This window comes from Prosopis cineraria, unplaced genomic scaffold (assembly GCF_029017545.1).
Source record: "Prosopis cineraria cultivar Desert tree isolate PC_DT_omini unplaced genomic scaffold, ASM2901754v1 PC8, whole genome shotgun sequence".
Classification (NCBI taxonomy): Eukaryota; Viridiplantae; Streptophyta; class Magnoliopsida; order Fabales; family Fabaceae; genus Prosopis; species Prosopis cineraria.
In genome coordinates, this window is record NW_026555339.1 from 9,931,195 (window position 1) to 9,947,620 (window position 16,426).

At 32.3% G+C, this 16,426-nt stretch overlaps 1 pseudogene; it reads left to right on the forward strand.

Moving 5' to 3' along the window:
- The first annotated feature begins 1,088 nt into the window (after nt 1-1,088).
- LOC129317272 (subtilisin-like protease Glyma18g48580) lies at nt 1,089-8,329 on the forward strand (annotated as a pseudogene).
- The last annotated feature ends 8,097 nt before the right edge of the window (nt 8,330-16,426 follow it).

The window sequence follows — 16,426 nt, forward strand, 5'->3', positions numbered from 1 at the left end:
CCTCCAGTTTTAAAATGTTAGAGAAATTATCACTTTTAACTTGTATTTCTCATATGCAAAATCACATATTCTAAATCACCCTCATAATTTAAATTAAAAAAAATAAGTAATGTATGTTTATATATTAATTAACATAAGGCATTTTAATTCATTTTTTTTATTTTTAGACATAATTATTATAATTAGCTGACTTTTTTAAACTGTGTAATATGATTTTTTTCTTTTATATATAAAAATAGAGGGAGTATTTAATGTTAAACAAAATTATCCCATGAACTTGTTCTTTACACAAAAAGATAAAATAATTACTTAATGCTAGCTCGAATGATAAGAGTACGCAAATTGAAAAATAAATAATGTCTTAATATAATAAATAAAAAAGCTAACTAATAGTTTATTTGCATGCAGAGATAAAAGCAGAGATTTATGAACAATGCGTTGGAAACAACTCAGATTAAATTTAGATGAGAAACAATAACAAATTGCATCCAACTCATGAAATTTATATTTTATTTTATAATTTTATTATTTATATTATATGTAGTAAACTTGTGAATGATATATACTAATTAAATATGTATAAATTTTATGTTTTATACCAAGCACAAGACGTATACTCTAATCTCTCTCATTTATTGAGGGCCTACCTTAAATAGGTTGCTTTATACACAAGAGCTAATATTTAAACTCAATTCACTTGTTTAAATTATGAAAATCTTTGCCATTTATGTTATCATTATTGTTAAGATATCAAAATGTGAGTGAACTTCAGACGGTATGACAAGTCCTACATCGAATAAAGTTAAATTTAATAATTAAAATAAATAAATAAAAAAGACTCGTAAATTTGAGTCTTTAGTTTTTGAATTAAGAAGTGGTATATCTTTTCACTAGTCTCATCCATTTCTCTGATCTTTCCTCCTTTTCTAGGCAATTGCTCCCCATTATTAGCATTGATTTTAATCAATAAGGTATTCATGATGATTTACTTACCAAAAAAAATGGCCGATTCCAAAACACGTGGATGTGAAGTTATTATATAAGATGAAGCCGAGCTACCATTGTCACTCATCACTACTTCAGAAAAACGATGGGCTCATCTTCGTCAGCTTTCTGTAGTCATCTTCTTCTTTCATCGTTTCTGCTTTGCACTTTCCTACAGTTACAGCAACCTGCTTATGCCATCAAAAAGGCAAGCTAGAAGCACAACTTTAATTTCTTCGTTCTTCATTCCTAAATTCTCACAAATCTTTAATTTCTTCGCCCATTCTGTGTTTTTCAGTCTTACATTGTATACTTTGGATCACATTCTCATGGCCCAGACCCTTCCTCTGCTGATATGGAATCTGCCACGAATTCCCATTATGATTTTCTGGGCACTGTCTTGGGAAGGTACGTACATACACAGAATCAAAACCATAAAACCAACTAAAATTGACGTGAATGGCAAAGATTCTGGTCACGTGGTTGGAGGTTTGAATCCCAGCCCTTGTGTAAATAGCAATTTAGTTGGGAGAGGCGTACTTTTTGCCTTCCATACCTCCGGGCAGATAATCCCTGCTGTTGGCAGAATCTACTTCTTATGTTAGCAAAAAAAAAAAAAAAACAAAGAAAGAAAGAAAGAATCAAAGCCATAATCTTCTATTTAAAATATAATTCGACGAAGAAGCTTCTTGTAAACTTAACTATATGATTTGTAAAAACCTCCTTTGACAGCCATGAGAAGGCCAAAGAAGCTATCATTTACTCCTATAATAAACACATTAATGGGTTTGCTGCTTTGCTTGAAGAAGAAGAAGCTGCAGAGATCAAAAGTGAGTGAATTGTTCAGTTCTGTATTGATAAGTTCATCAGCATATATAACATCATCTCGTGAATTGATTGTGATTAGATTTTGTTTCTGGAATTTGTATAGAAAAGCAAAATGTTGTGGCAGTGTTCGTGAGCAAAGTGCATGCAATTCACACGACTAGATCGTGGGGATTTCTGGGACAAGAAAGAAATGGAAGAGTTAGAGCAGACTCAGCTTGGATCAAGGGAAGGTTTGGTCAAGATTCAATCATTGGTGTCATTGATACTGGTAACTATTATTAAATTAGTATAGTGATTTTTTTTCATTATATTTAATTATAGGTTAAGATTAAATTTTAATTTATATTTTAATTTCATTCAGCAATATATTATGAAAATCAAATAAATATATGGTAGAATAACAAATTTCATGATTATGTATAAATATTTTTTTAAAATTATTAAATTTATTGTTGTCCATGTGAAATTAATCATTTTTCTCTTGTCCCTGCTAACATTCGCTCTACCGTGGAAGGAGAAACAATCACTTTCCACCATTTTTTTCCTTTCTATTTTACCTTCTCAATCAAATACATGGTTAAAATACGTAGAGTTTAAAGAATAATGAGGCAGGCTGTTCATGGTTTATAAAGAGTTATTTCTTATATTTTTCTCCCCTTTGGGAAACTCGTGTGTGTGTAATCGATTTTACGTTGATATGCTTTGTCTTTTAAAGTATGAAGACATGTTCACAAAGTAATATTTACAAAAACCGAATAACTGAAAAGACTATTTATTGATTACTGATGTCCTTTTCTAAAGGTATTCTTAAGATTTTTTTTTTATAATAATTTTCCTTTTCAAGGAAATATAATTGATTGAAATGGATTATTTTAAAGTTTTTCTTTTTATTCTATCGTCTGCACGGTACCTGAGAAACCTGAATATTACCGTCATCTGCTCATATTAAACCAAACCCCCATTATCTGTGACCATTATTATTAATGGTGACCTCATGAATGACTTAGGGATGCCTTTACATTTTTATGTAAAGCGATTGAATATATATTCCTAGACTTGAACTTAAAATCCATTTGACTCCCTTGCCCCATCAAACCAAATACCCCTAGGTATTTTAATAATTTTTATAAAAACGTTTTTTAATCTATATGTATACATATTATATAAACTCTCTCATGTCGCATTATTTTGCGAGCTATTAACAATGTAATTTTTTCTCAATGTCAGCAGTGGTTTTAGGGGAGGGGGGAAAAAAAAGGAAGACGCCTTGCTAAGTCAAAAAGAATAATTGATCTTTAGAGTTATACCAAAACAAAAAGAATATCCAAAAATTATCAGCTTTGTGTTTCTTAAGAATTTTAAATTATGTTTCATATATACATCCATGAACCTATACACAGGGAGAAAGAAAGGCACAAAAGAATGTCTCCCTGCATTTGAAACTCGTATATATAATCATTACATTCGTAATCTTTTTATTTTATTATTATATTTGTTAGAGAAAAGAACTTCAGGGAAGGATTTAAAGCAACTTTAGCAAAAGCATCACCCACCGACGCCGCCCATAATCATTTTTATCTTTCTTTAAACTTTTTATTTTATTTTTTGTCCTTTTATGTTCTTGGAAAAATCGTAACTAAAGCCCAGCAAAATCAGCAATAACCATTTAGAACTTTGAAATTGAATTTTAAGACTGATCTTTTTTGTAGTTTAAGAAAAATATTTTGATAAAAACATCCCCTATCTAAAATGAACATTAGTCACTTACTCTTATATCCCGTTTGACACCAATAATTTGTAACCTATGTATAGAAAAGGATCTTAATACTTAAAATTCATTTTCCAAGATTTTATGGGCCTCATCATTTCTGATTTTCGCAGGTCTTTATTTATGAGCATCGCTATATTCTTTTAAGTAACCTTAGCCACTTGAGGACAGGATGAAAACCATGACCATGGGAGCATGCTCTCCCCCATTTTGAATGTGTTTGGCCATTTTTTATAACTTACATTTAATAAAAGTTTAAAGATCATTTTTACTCCTCAACTTTACTTAGAGAGTCACTAGACATTTTAAATTCAATTATATATCAATTTTATCCCGCAATATTAAAGATTCTCACCCTCATCATCCCACCGTTAACTCGCCATTTATTTCACTGTTAGTGGGCTCCACAATACATTTTTTTAATATTTTTTATTATAAAATACTAAGTTAAATGTCATTTTTATCCCTTAAAAAACTTTAAAAGGTCAGTGGACATTTTAAATTCAAATGGTTTCTAATAAAAAATATTACAAAAAATAATGTGGGCCCTACTATGGGTGGGGGGATGGCGAGTTAATGACAAAGTAATGATAAAAAAAATTTTTAATTATAAAAAAAATAACTAATAATTAAATTTATGATGGTCAGTAACTTTTTGAATAAAGTTAATGGATAAAAATAATCTTTAATTATATAATAAATGTGCTGAATGGTTGATGGGACCTCTAACGATATTTTGATATTATTATTCTCATTCTTGTCCACTTTTAGATGTAAAATATATTCTTGTTAAGGTCTGACACGGGTTTTCTTCTGTGGCCTTCAATTTTTTCTTAAAAGGTGTTTGGCCTGAGTCCAAGAGCTTCAATGACAGAGGATATGGCTCTGCTCCAGCAAAGTGGCGTGGTGGTTCCACTTGTCAGATTCACAATTTGCTTCGCCGTTTTAATGGAACTCTCTGCAACAGGTCATCTTCTAGCGGACTAGACACTTTTAATATGCTCTCTTTTAATGCTCCTTGTGATGTTTTAATTTTTCAATTTTATTTTTTATTTTTTTTAAAATCATTAGTTTCTATATAAAATAAGAGATATCAAGATATCTTGATATCTCAAAATGGTAAAAATTTATATTTTTTTATGATTTTTTAAAGAAAAATATCATAAATACATCCTTTTATTTTTGAAAAATCATAAAAAATATAAATCTTTATCATTTTGGGATATCAAGATATCCAAATGTCTTTTATTTTATGTAAAAGTCAATGATCTAAAGAAAAATGAAAAACGAAATTAGAACATTGGGGTATTACAAGGAGCATTAGAGAAGAGCACATTAGAGGTCCTTAAAAATAAAATTAAAAAGTTGAAACATTACAAGGGGTATTAGAGAAGGATACATTAGAGACCCCTAATCCTTTTCTAGCTACTGTCTGCTGATCTATAATTCATTAGTACAGTCACAATACTCTCTGATTAATTATTTACGCCTGCACACATACTGAATGTGTTGTGAACGTGATATATCCAGGAAGATACTAGCAGCAAAAGTCTTCCTGAACGGCTACGAATCAAACTTCGGTGAAGTAGATCCATTACATCATCGTAGTGCACGCGACATTGTAGGACATGGTACTCACACCGCATCAACTGCCGTCGGCAACTTCGTTCGGAACGCAAGTGTGCTCAACAATGGTAATGGCACTGCCAAGGGTGGGTCCCCCAGGGCTCGTCTGGCAGTGTACAAGGCATGCTGGGACCCAATGGAAGGAGGAGGGTGTCACGATGCAGATTTGCTCTCTGCATTTGACCAGGCCATTAGTGATAATGTTGACGTGATATCAGTTTCTATTGGTGGGAATCAGCACTATCCTGAAGACTTGTTATCTGATGGCATCTCCATTGGAGCCTTCCATGCAGTTTCCAAAGGTATCGTCGTAGTTTGCTCCGCAGGCAACGAAGGACCAGATTCTGGAACTGTCAAGAATGTCGCACCTTGGACTTTTACTATTGCTGCTAGCTCCATTGATAGAGACTTCAGTGATAACATCACTCTCAGTAATGGCCAACGCATCCAGGCCTGAAGCATCGCAAAAGTAGTTATCCATGACATATCACAACAGAAAAAAAATTGTGACTATTTTTGACAGAATTTTTTCATGGCATGAAATTGAAGTCCATCACATATAATATGAAACTACACTTCAAAATTCACTTGTAAACCGGAACGGAGGGAATCAATGTCTATCCGGATTTTCGTAGTCTTGTGTAAGTTCTAACTGTAACACACACACACACACAGGGTACAAGTATTACGGCAGGTACACCTCAGCAGCAGTTAACTCCAGTGATACGTGGTGGTGATGCTAGGCTTCCAAACGTGACATATCAAGATGCGTAAGATCAAAATTTTCAAAGGCTTCCTTAATTAGATGACTACAAATGACCACACACGCACATACACACACACACCGTTAATGTTAATGTTAAATAATCCTCATGTACAGTGACCTGTGCAATCCTGGAACGCTTGATCGTAGCAAAGTACAGGGAAGAATATTGATATGCCAAAGAGGAAGGACCATAAGACCAGTGAACAAGGGCTTTCAAGCCACGCTTGCTGGAGCTGTGGGAATGATTTTGCAAAATGATGCTCGCAGTGGTTCCACTGTTACTGCCGACGCTCAACTTTGTGGCACCTCCGGCACTCAAAATACCTCACAGAAGACAAGCAATTCCACAAACATGAACAATATGTGGTAATAATTGACAAAGCCTTTATTTATATAACTGTGCTTCTGGATTGTCTACTTAATCAAAATAGCTTAAACTACTTTGTTAAATACATTTGAAGCTATATATATATATATATATATATATTCTGAATCTACTTCCTAATTACTAGACGTGTTGTTTTTCGCTAATTATATTATACATGCATCTCGAATCCGTAATCTTGAAATTTTGAGAATATATACTTAATTGAGCTGTTGAATTAGATAGAGGTGTTCAATTCATTTTATTTTAAACACATAAATCAATGCAGGAAAGGCGGGGCATTCTTTGATAATGCAAAAACGTTGCTAGGAATAAGACCAGCTCCAGTGATGGCTTCTTTCTCATCGAGGGGACCTAGTGTCATTGAGCCTTCACTCCTCAAGGTTCTTTTCAATTCTCACTTGTATGCATGTATGCATGTATCAGTCACTAGTCACTTATTTCTTTCAATCCTCAAGGTTTTTCTTTGTTTTTGGTTTCAGCCTGATGTGACTGCACCAGGTCTTAATATACTTGCTGCTTATTCAGGCGGTGCAAGTCCCACCAATTTGCCATCAGATAAGCGTCGATTTCTGTTCAATGTCCTCTCTGGAACATCCATGGCGTGCCCCCATGTTGCTGGAATTGCCGGTCTTCTCAAAACTCGCCATCCTACATGGAGTCCAGCAGCAATCAAGTCAGCTATCATGACTACAGGTAGTGAGATTATTGAATTTTTGTGAAATTAGGGACATAATAGGTTTGTCTTTCTATCAAGTTAGCCTAAGCCAAATTGATATGACCTCCTTTAAGGTTATATGCCTTTAATCTTTTCTTTAGTGAATCAATGTGAGACTTTTAATTTCAATACATTCTAAATTTCTAATAGTGATAAGCAAATGAAACTAGTCATATGTAAATATTGTTTAGACAGTAATGATGGTTGATTTAGTTAGTGAGCATTAGTACCCTCGTAGGCATATCCATGAATTCATATATCCTATATATGAGTACAGATTTAAAACTTATCACCTGTCCGAGGGAAGTTGAAAGACTCATAAATATAAGTTTTGAAATTTTAAATTAAAATATGATATCCTTCTATTGCTTTTATCTATTTGTTCTCTCTTCCCATTTTTAGATGGTTGCTCCCTATTCCTAACTCCTCTTATGAGTATAGATTTAAAACTTAGCGCCGATGTGATAAGTAGTCGGTAATCTACCTTCCATTTGATTTTATAAAACCTAACTCACCTAAACTTTGTATGTTGATAATTAATATGCTTTTCTTTTTTCTTAAAAAGCATTCATATTGACTTTCATAATCTACGTCCTTGCAGCAACCACACTTGATAATACCAACAGACCAATTCTGGACGGAGTAAATGGTCAAACTGAAGCAACTCCATTTGCTTATGGTTCAGGACATGTTCGTCCCAACCTTGCAATAGACCCTGGACTTGTTTACGATCTTAAGTCTTCTGATTACTTGAACTTCTTATGTGCTTCTGGATACGAGGAAAGATTAGTTGCATCCTTTAATTTTAACAAACCCTATAAGTGTCCCCAGTCCTACAAGATCACAGATTTCAACTATCCTTCGATCTCTCTGGCTAATCTTGGAGCAAAGCCTATAACTGTTACTCGTACAGCTACAAATGTTGGGCCTGCAAGCACGTACTCAGTGAGCGTCAAACCTCCCAAAGGAGTTCAAGTTATTGTCAACCCAAAAACTTTGAGCTTCAAGAGAACAATCGAAAAGAAGAGCTTTCGAGTTACTTTGAAGGCAAGGGGTGTGGCTCAACCTAAATCTTCCTTTGGGGAAATGTCGTGGACTGATGGAAAGCACACAGTAAGGAGTCCTGTGGTGATTGTGAACTTTGAGAATTCACTTTAAGGAATTATATATATATATATATATATATACCCCAGTGTGGTGTGTGTTTGTGTAAAATAAAATGAACTAGCTTGTGTCGCGCGTGCTAATTTGTAGAATAATAATGGACTAGTATGTGTTTTTGTGTGTTTGTTGTTGGTTTAGTATGTGGTTGTACTGAACTTGTTAGGTTTAAAAAATATGATGAACCTACTTTATTGGTCTGCTTGTGTAATGAACTTAAATTAAAAAAAAATCCTCCTAATTTATATTTTATTTAATTAATTTTATGGTAAATGGAGAGGGGTGAGTTAGTAAAACTTATACTAATAACCTATTTCAAGGTCCAACATTTAAAATTTTTTTAGAAATAGATTAATTTCATTTAGTTTAAGATTGTAGAAAAATTACCAAAGTATCTATGTCTTTTATGTTATTAGAAGAAATATTGAGCTCTTTCTTATAATTTTTGCAATTTTCAAAAGTTTATATTTATGTCGGCCAAATGCGGAGAGAACGCCTCATTTTCTTTCCTTCTCCTCCTTCACATTTTCAAAAAATCCAGAACCACTGTCACGCCCTAAAAATTAGACATGACTGGCAAGAGATATATGCATAAACATATATCCCTTAAGCCTTGATTAAGGAAACTTTAATATAATATTTTAATTCATTCAAAATAGGATAGAAAATCATTGTAACCTTTTTTTTTTAATAAAATAAAATAAAATAAAAGATTCTTAAATTTTTTTTTAACAAAACCTCCTCGTAAACATAGAACCTCAAAAAAATATTTCATCCCAATCTATGACATCAACTCAATAAAAGAGAGCTCCTCTAGTCGACAACAATCAAACAGCACAATATAAAATTAGAACTTTAATTATAATCTATGTGGGGCACCTAAAACATTATTTATAAAAATATAATATATAAATTATGAATTTACATCAACATAGAAATTAACCAAAATGGTGTCTCAACTTCAGTCCCGAAGTAAAATGCCTTCAAGGATCTAATGGAAGTACAAGGTCCGCTATGCTATCTGAGACAAAAAATATTTTTCAGTAAATAACGTCCCAACAATAAATAACTGAATATAAAAAAAATTAAACAATTATGTAATTTAAAGAAGCAACGATTTTTATAAAAATTTAATAAACTTCGAAATAAATGATTCTATAAAATTTTAAATAAAATCTTGAACAGTTTAAATCTCATAATAAATATTATTATCACTTGATTGCAAGTAAGCAAATAACAAAATCAATAATTATAAATAATTCACTATTTAAAGGGATGTAAGATTATCAAATAATCGAATTCATATAATAGGGACTTATCAAAACCATTAACAAACGTGGACACACAGTCCACGAGGGTAAATAACCAAACGTGGTTCTCATCACAAAAACAAACGTGGACACACAGCCCACGAGGGTATGTAACCAAACGCAGCCGAAGCCACGAAACAAACGTGGACACACAGTCCACGAGGGTACGTAATCAAACGCAGCCGAAGCCACGAAACAAACGTGAGTACGATGCTCACGAATAACCATCCTTCCGTTCCACGTGCGTTGGCCATCGCACGAGGCTAGCACCTCCTATAAACACCCTGCTAGCTAGGTGTACCATGGCGCGCCAAGGGCTAACAGAATTGCCGTTAGCAACCAGTGTTCTATATAAAGTCCCCTTTAAAAATCATTTTCAAACATGCAAGAAAATCATCACTTTTCAAATATAGTTCTCATTCTCAAAATCAAACTCGCATGAATACTTTTAGGCATTAAAACTTGCCAGAATCAAATTTCATATCAGATGCTCATGCTTGCATTTATTGAAAAAAAATTCAACGTCGAACTCGCATGAATCATTCTCTGTATCAATTTAACATTTGATAAAATAAAAATCTCATAATCAAAGTTCAAACTTGACTTAATTGATCAAATAACATTTCAAATTTGGTAAAGCTAATTTCTCAATCATAAAGAAATGTTAATCAACAAATATCCAATAATCACATTAATGCTATTAAAATGATTTTTTAAAAAAATGTAATATTTTAGTAAAGGAAATTTTGAAAAAAAATCAGTTGGGACGCTATCCACTTACCTGCAACATCTCCAAGCGCAAAATTTACCCTTTAAAGCTTCAATCCTTCCTTATTACCTTAATCAAGAATTTCTTTCTCTAAATCCCTATTCAATAATACAAAATTTAGTGGCCTCTGCTCAAATTTAATAAACCCTCCTCCCCTAACATCATAGTCACTAAGTTCTTAAACCAATCCAATCTCTGCCTTTAATCAATCAATCCTTTCAATATTGTACATACACATGTCACCCTTCACAACTAGGCCAAATCAATTCAAGAAGTAGAATAGATAAATCTTAAATCCAATATTTTTTTTTTTCAAATATTGCCTCAAATATTGTACTAACTACACATAACCTCCGTAATCATTAGTATTGCTTGCAATATACCAGTCAAACTCACAATAGTTTCATAATTGGCATTCTTCACAAAATTCAAGTTTCTTTTATAAATAATTAGCACCCAAGCCACGTATGACTTCATAAAGGTTAGTGAAATTTTTAAAAAATTATAACTAAACAAAACTCCTCCTAATAGGCATTTTATCAAACACCTCATGAGCATTAACCCTCAAACTAATAATCCAAGGTTTTTTTTTTCCATTCCAATAACTTCCTCAGTACCTCAATATCAATTTTAAGTTCAACAACTTCCCAATTAAGCTCAAAGATAGTTAAATCAATTTATTCTTCTGGTGGAACCAATGTAAGTAAGAGAAATTAGCTACCAAAAACCATACTCTTAAGCTTAAATCTTGAATATGATCAGACTCCCTTCTACTACTCCAATCACACACAGCTACAACGAGAAAGAAATAAAAATCTCCAGCCATCACAGAACATCAACAACGCAGAAAGAAAGGGAAGAAAGTCACGAGCTGTACAGGGGAGAAGGGATTCGATGCAAACAAGCTACAACACAGTCAAAGGAGGAAGATTTTGTTACTCCCCAGTCACAAGCCACGGACGAACAAGGTAAAAAAAAAACAAGAAAGAAGATGATCTGAGTACTCACCTCCACACGGACAGCACAAAAAAACACGAACAGAGGAGGAGAAAGAAAGGGTCGACGGAACAGGGGAGAAAACGACAGCCACACACCAGCCACCCTTTCATGAATCAGACCTCCAAAACTGTTAGACCAGTTCCTTGCGTGCTCATGATTCTTGAACGGAAAGAATGGAGGAGGAGAAAGAGGGTCCGACAACACCCACGACTGAAATGATCTGAGGATCAGCGATAAAATAGGATCCCCAGACCTGCTATCCGAACCTCCTCTCTTGCTTGCATGGCTGGTGACCTTAAAAATGATAGAGAAAAGACGGAAAGTCGGATAATGGACGAGGACTCTCTCTCTCTCTCGCTGAATCTAGAATTTTCGACCATAGGGGAAAAGAGATATGTCAGTTAAAAAGAATGCTACTGCTCTCTGTTTTCCGCACGAAGGAGAGAAGAAAATATGAATACAAGAACAATCGAGAAAATTGCAAGAAAGGCCACAGGGAAAATTACAAAATGAGGCTAAATTTTTTTTTATAATTTAAAACAAAATAAGATCAAACTTTTTTTTTTAGTAGAATTCAAGCCTTAAAACTTTAAAAAAAATTACTAGCATAAATTTCATTAAATCACCACTTTTTATTTAAAAAAATAATTTAAATAAAATATAAATTGAGAGAATATATATATATATATATATTTGAAATTTTAAGGTTATTACAACCACCGCCTCTGCTCTTCTTCGATTCCAGCATGTCCACAACATTCTCCATCCTTCCTCTTCAGTCTTCAACGTTGCCGGCGTGGGAATGTTAGAGAGCGTCGTCCCTTGCTGCTGCCAGTTATACTCGCGCAACCTTCTCTTTCCTCCTCTGTCCAAGCAACAGCTTGGATGCATCAGAATTCTTCCTCCCCTGTTCTATCTATTGCTAAAGCATCCTTCATAAATCTCTCCCTCGACCACTCTTTCCTCTTTGGTCCTTGCTTCCTTGTGGATGTGCGATGGACCCTCTTCTTTTTTCCAACGGTTATGCAACTAGTTTCCTCTTTTTGCTTTTGCCGCTGCTGATCAAAGGCAATGAGCTTCAAACTCCCTTCTTGTTGCGGGTTTGTTGGGGTGTGTGTTCTTAAATTTTAGAAATTGTGATTTTTCTTCTTGCTTTGCTGCTATGCACGTCGAATAGAGGAAGAGGAGTTTAGGCAAACTGGAATTTTTTAAATTTTGAGAGCTAAGTGTATTGTGAATTTGAATTTTAATTGAGCTTATTATTATTATTTGCTTGAAAGAATAAACTGTAGAAAGATTGGTTTTGGAAAGGATATTAAGGAAAAGAGGCTTGGTATTTGTTTGAATTTAAATGCATATGAGATGTTTAACAAAATGCTTGAAAGGAAGTTGGAATTAGAAGTTGTGATTTTGAGAAGAATATTTTCATTGATAGTTCAACTACCAAATTGCTAGTTATGTATTGATTTTTGGAATATCTAATGAATGTTGTGAAATTTTATAAAGCCGACTAAAATTTTATTGTATATTAAGGAAATTAGAAGAAAAATGAATTTGTTATTACGGTTTAAGAAATAGTGCCTACAAGATATTCAAGAGAGTGTCTGTTAGAATGAGTTTTGTTTGGTTATGAACTTTTTAAAATATCATTAACTTTTGTAAGGACATATTTGGTTTAAGTGTTAATTTTTCCATGGATTTAACTTCATTTTGTGAAGAATTCTTATTGTGAAGCTATTGTGAGAGAAGTTGGGTTTTGAAAAATGGCATGGTTGATAAGTATAAATGATAATGTTGTTTTTGGACTTGATTTTTGGAAATGCACCTAAGGTGCTTGATAAAATGAGTAATAGAACTTTGAAAAACTTAAGTGATTATAGTGCTATTGATATTGTAAAAGAATTTATTAAATCTAAGTAAATATCATTAAATTATCTTTTATATTATATAGGGTGTTTAGAAGAAGGAAAATTTGACTCTAAAGAGTGAAATTACACTTGCAAATACTACAGGTAAGTAGATAGCGTTCCAACTAATTTTTTCAATTAAAATTTCTTTCACTAAAATATTACATTTTTTCTGCAAATCATTTTAATAGCAATAATATGATTATTTAATATTTGTTGATTAAAATTATTTTATTTTGATAAATTAATTTTATTAGATTTAAAATGTTATTTGATCAATTAAAACAAGTTTGGACTTTGATTATGAGATTTTTATTTTATCAAATATTGGATTGATACAGAAAATGATTCATGCGAGTTCGATTTTAAAAATGAAAACTTTGTTTATTACTGATAATTTTCTTGCATGTTTGAAATTAAATTTGAAAGGAATTTATTACAAAATATAGTTGCTAGCGGCAATTCCGTTAGCCTTTAGCTCGTCATGGTTAATGACTAGCTAATTTGATTTTCGTGAGTTTTGTTTTTACGTTTGTTATTCGTGGGCTGGTACTTGTGTTTGTTTTCATTTCTTCAAGCTGCGTTTGGTTAGCATTACTCTTATGAACTGTGTGTCTATATTTATTTCGTGGCTTTGGCTGTGTTTGGTTATTTATTCTCGTAAACTGTGTGTCCATGTTTGTTTTTGTGGCATAAACCGCATTCGGTTATTTACCCTCATGGGCTGTGTGCCCACGTTTGTTACTTGTTCTGATAAGTTTCTACAAATATGAATTTGATTATTTGGTGATTTTATATCTTGTTGGATTTAATTAGTAATTTATTTAATATTTATTTATTTCATTTATTTACTTCTTTGAAAGCAAGCGATTGTGGCATTTAATATGAAAATTTAATAGTTCAAGATTTCGTTTAAAGTTAAATAAAATTTCTTTTATTTCAAAATTTATTAAATTTTTTTTATAAAAATCATTATCTCTTTAACTTGCATAGTTGCTTCAAATTTTCCTTATGTTATGTTCAATTATTTATCGTTGGGACATTATTCATTGAAAAATTATTTTGATTTTAGATAGCATAGTTAACGTTGTGCGTCATGCAGCACACTGAGGGACTTTTTGCTGAGATGAGTGGAGATCTATTGTGTAAATATCTCCTACTGATATAAATATAAAATTTATGTATTATATCATGAAAAATATAATTAGGTGCTCCACATAGATTATAGTTATGATCCATATTTTGTTAAATATTTTGTCTATAGGTTGGATAGAGTTGAGCTCCCGATTAAAATGATCTCTTATGTAAAACATTGTGTTATAGAGTTTTTGAGAGATTTTATTTACAAGGAAATTTTTGTTGAAATTCATAAAAAAATATTTAAGATTTTATTAATACAAAAATGGTCATGTATATTATAAATTAATATAAATATAATTATGCTTTAGTAATAGAAAGATTTTTCAATTTAAGATTTAAGAGATATGTGATATGGTTTACATTCTGTACCGATTATCCTCTATTTTTGGAGTGTGATAGCTTGAGTTACTTTGTAATTACTATTTATTTTCTACGATAATTAAGCCCAAGGGGGTGCAACATGACTCAAGGTATTAGATGTCTTAAATATATAGTTCCAAAGCGATTAGAGAATATAATTAATCACAACTATGTAAATGTGCGGTGTTCTTTCAAAGTAGTTTTGGATAGTGACAAGCCTTATTTTATGAATAATATAAAAATGTTAACATGTAAACTAAATATTTTAACAAGTAATCATAGAGAATTAACAAGGAACATCATGCATTTAATTACAAGTATATCAATTGAGTTAACAAAGTATCAAGTGATGTTAGGGAATTAACATATAAAAGTAAAGATTTTAACAAGTAGGGAATTAACATGTAAAGTAATTAAGATTTTAACAAATAATTATAGGGAATTAACATGTAAAGTAAAAATTTTAATTCAAAAAGATTATTTCAATCATCTTGTCTTACATTTCAATTTCAGTTCAGACCCAAAATTCTAGTAGTAAAATTTCAGATTTTTCTTGTCTCTTTTGTAATAATGTCCTTCGATTAGTTTTATTGAAACTCTCCCATTAATGAACACCATAGGAATTTTAATGCCCTTCAATTCAATTTCCTAGTTTAGTAGTTTCGTTTCAACTTTAAAATCAAGGCACTCAATTATATTTAAGTGTTTTGCGATCCAAAAAAAATTCATAATCTAACTCAGTGCTATTATGTCTTAAATGCAAGTCAAGATTCAGCCAAAAGCACAAGCCTCACAAGCTTATAGGCCTCTTGAGTATATGTTTATCTCAAGCATAAATTAGGTAAATTCAAATTCTAGGTTGCTCAATCAAATGTCTAATTGCAATCCCCTTCTTTCAAAAGCAAATTCCAACTTCCAAACACACACTAGAGTTAACCATCCACTAGCATGAAAAAAAATAAATTAATATTAAGCATTAAAGCATCCTTTAAATATCAACAACTAAAGAGAAAACTAGTTACAAAACCTTCCCTCTTTTCGTCGGGGTCCCATAAAACACAAGCAAACACTCATTTTATCCCTCAAGTCCCTCATCTCACACCCTACCTTTCGGGCTTTAGCTTTAATAATTCACTCCTCTCCTTCCTTTGATGAACGCGTAGCCAATTGTAATGTCAAATAATTAAACATACGAATCCTCCCATTTAGATGTGCCAAAACTCATTTTAACTAAAAGCTAAAAAGTCTTGAAAATTAAAAGAGAACAATGTTTGAAAAGAGCGACAAACTATGCAGAGGAAATTAAATTAAATGAGTGAGAAAATTAGTCAAAGGAGATGACTCTCTCTAATGTGCTAACAACTCATCCAAAACAAAAAAAATTACAAGGTCATCAACGATGCACGCCTCTTCTCTGTTATTGCAGTGTAAAAGCAAAGACTTCCAAAGACGATACTGTTTCGAAAAAGTATTGATCTAAAGTGTGAAACATTAATTGGAAAAGTGTGTGTGGACGCCTGAACGCCGATGATTTTACATATAATTTCAAAAGCTACTTCAGAGCATTCTCTGGGTTATCTTTTTCAGTGCCTGTGAAAAGAGGGATAGCCTTTGTCTTTTAACTCTTTCCTTTCTTTTTTCTTTTTTCTTCTTTTTCCCATCCGCCTAACATAATTTGTTAACAAATAGATTGAAGAGTAAGTGA